This window comes from Charadrius vociferus, unplaced genomic scaffold, assembly GCF_000708025.1.
Source record: "Charadrius vociferus isolate BGI_N301 unplaced genomic scaffold, ASM70802v2 scaffold163, whole genome shotgun sequence".
NCBI lineage: Eukaryota > Metazoa > Chordata > Aves > Charadriiformes > Charadriidae > Charadrius > Charadrius vociferus.
Genome location: NW_009648332.1, coordinates 3,120,408 through 3,123,779, shown reverse-complemented (window position 1 = coordinate 3,123,779; position 3,372 = coordinate 3,120,408).

Sequence of the window (3,372 nt, the reverse complement as noted above, 5' to 3'; positions counted from 1 at the left end):
GGTTATCATTACACAATTTCAGCATTTCCCAGCAACAAAAGCATGTGTCATCATCAATATTTCCATTCAAAATATGAAGTCAGCGTAAGTTTCGCTTTTTTCTAGAGCTGCAGGCCACCTCCTATGGCTCTGCAAACCACAGATGAGCGTGGAAACAAATCACTCTTGAGTAGTTCTCTCCCAACTGAATTTCACAGGGACGTATTTGGAGGAAAGGGGTAAAGCAGGTATTGCAATAAGACTTAAGCAGCTCTGAAATTAAGAAAAAAACACGCTACTTGGACTACCAAGTCCATGAAAAAGCTGAAGAACAAATCTTTAATAGTTGTGTTAAGTTTATGAATTATGACCACGCACCCAACAGGAATTGACAGCACTTACTCCGGGCCAAGGTTTCATAATCATTAACACACCCGTTTTGCTTGCTGTAGAACTGCTGAGCGGTACAAATTTGTTCAAATCAAAAGCACGAGCACATTTTTGCTCATTCAAACTACAGCACATAGCGTATAACTTGCAGAAATGCCATGACTAACTGCAGGAGGTACAGGTGGTACTAGATCCACGCTAATGTCTGGGTACAAAGTTAATCACCCATACAATTCTGAAAGCCTGGAACAGTTACATGTGTTTGCACCATATACATGTCACATTACGCAGCTGCAGCACTTCCGAATGCACAACCGGGGTCCTAAAGAGAGATATACTGTACACTTGGGCACTTCAGCCCCTGAAGAGCTCAGAGCAAGAGCCCACAGTGACAAGTCAACGTTGCTACAGCATGTCTTCCAGCACAACCATCATCTTCTTCAGCTCTGCGTACAGCCACCTTCCTTCTTCAGGTTTTCGCGGCCCACAAAGAATACTGGCTTCCCAGGGATCGACAGATAGTCACGGAAAACAGGGAACAGAATAGCGCTGTTCTTCCAGAAGAACGATATCCCATAAAGCTGTTTAACCAGGTGCATCCAGTAGCTCTTGTTGATCCTTTCTATATACCTCCATTACTCTAATGGAACAAATGACACTAATTTTACATTACTCATCTTTGGGCTTGTGGGTGTTGCATACTAGGACAGAAAGCACCCAGCAGCAAGGCAACAATGGAACCAAGCCGCCGTTGAAGGCTATCAGATTTCACTTCAGGAGAATCTAGAACAGTATAGGTTATACTGAGCAGAGACACCAACTGACATAGGTGTTCTTTACTTTTTCCATGTTTCAGTCCAATGGAAAAGGACAAGTGTAATCAATACATAAGTACCAATTAGTATGCAAAATACAATACAAAAAAGTGCAATCGTGTAATGTAGAAACAGAAGCAAGTGTAGTCCAACTGCTTTTTTGAAGGACTACACAGGTGATACTAAAAAGGCCTAAATATAAAACAGAATTCAAATTCTTAAAAATACTGTTTAAATATCCTGGATAAGTTTAAACAGATTTTTTCCTCACACCAAGTTTTTTTCCTTATATCAATGATAAATGTTTAGCAGTTAAGTAAATATTGAAATACTTATCAATGCACAGTTAACACTTAAAGAAATGTTTTAGTTTCCCAAATTACCCAAAACAAGCAATACAAACCCATGAAATTCCATATATGGATGAATTTAAATAAAACGTACACTTCAGTAGAGATAACTACCCACTCATAGCTCTAATGAACAAAACCAACTTAGATTATGACAATTTTTGTCCCAACAAACTCACTTTTGAAACTACATTCTGCAACCTGTCAGGACTCTCTTGTTTTTATGATCGCTATATTTGAGAAGACAAAATATAACATTTTCCACTAAGTTAAGACTGATGTCACCAGATGAACACATTAAGTCCACTGTGACTGGTCTGCAGTATACATCATCACTGATGCATGAACAGAGGAGAAAGTGTACGTGCATCATCAAATCACCTGCCTTTACATTTACTTAATGGGCATAAGTACGCTTTACTTTCAGCCGCACTGAAGTCCTCCTTCCTAAGGGTAACGTTTATGTCTATTCTGTGCAAGGCTCACTTCCCACATGTGGAAACAGTGGGAAACAGTCTGAAAAGATGTGACTCTTGGTTCCAACCAAAAAAATCTGTTAAGCATGGAGAGTAGGATTTCTGGAAGGTGTTGGTATTAGTTTATCTTATGCTATAAGCAAACACACTCTCCAATTCTCTACATGCAGAGGAGGTTCCTGAGCCTCAAAATAGATAGCCAGTGATGGTTTTCAGTGGACTTCTCGAGCTTCATCACTGTGCTGTGTCACGTAGTAAAGGCAGAAGTTTCCTAAGCTGCTAGTCTCCGTGAACTCTGCAGGAAGACAAGCCTGCTGCAAAGTAGCATGAGTAAGAATGCCAGCAGGAGAGGCAGGCAGAGATCCAGAGGAGGCAGCAAGGAAGTAGGGCAAGTAGGAAGGGAGCAAGTTTCTCCCTAAGCCAATAGGCACAGTCCTCTTCACACAGCCAGCAGGGAATTTCACTGTCAACCAATGTCACTGCAAATCCAAAATTCAGTTCCAGGCTTAGGCTTAGACAGATTCTCCACTGGCTGCACAGATTAGACATCATGAAGAATAAAGATAAAAAAAGCATCTCTAACAAGGGCTGAATAATCTTCTGCCTAACAGAAAGAAGTTATAATAGCGTCCCTTCAAGAATGACTGCCTTACAGCATCCAAAGAGCTCAACCTCCACTGGCTGTTCTCAGCCGAGTCTCTCACTGTGAGAAGGCCACAGATGCTGTGGGCTGCGCTCAGGGAAGGTGATCTTTTTTAGCACTTTCAGAGCTATTACTCCAAAAAATACAAATGAAGACACAAGCGAAATAGCAGCGTGAAAGTAATTTCTGTCTCAACTCACTGACATATTTGTGTTAAAATCTGGAAGCTCATCTAAAACGGGAAGAGCAACAGCCTTTTTTTAAGTTGGTATCTGCTCTGTAATACTTCAACCACATTTCACATTTCAGCTTAACGCTTTCAGAACGGAGCTGCCTGGATGAGGGCTGCAAACTAACCGGTATCGCTGCGCCTCGAAAACAGTGTCACAGCAGAGTCTTTGAACAAGTACCGATTTTTCCTTTCTACGCAAGCCCCAAGCCTATTACTGTATATAAACCAGACAGCCCATCTTGAGAAGAAATACACCCGTGAACCCCCAGCCTCCATTTTTCACAGAGAGGCCCCTTTTTTCCCCCGCTCACCAAGTCGAGCCCAACCTCAAGCACCCGAGGTTTCAGCCGTGCCCGGTGTGCCGGGACACGGGGCGGGCTGGCACCCAGCCCTCACCCGGGGCTGGTTTTCCGTGGGCAGGCGGGGAGAGGAGGCCCCAGCCCGCGCCAGAGACCACCCGGGGGCTGCCTCAACGGCTGCCCCCCCC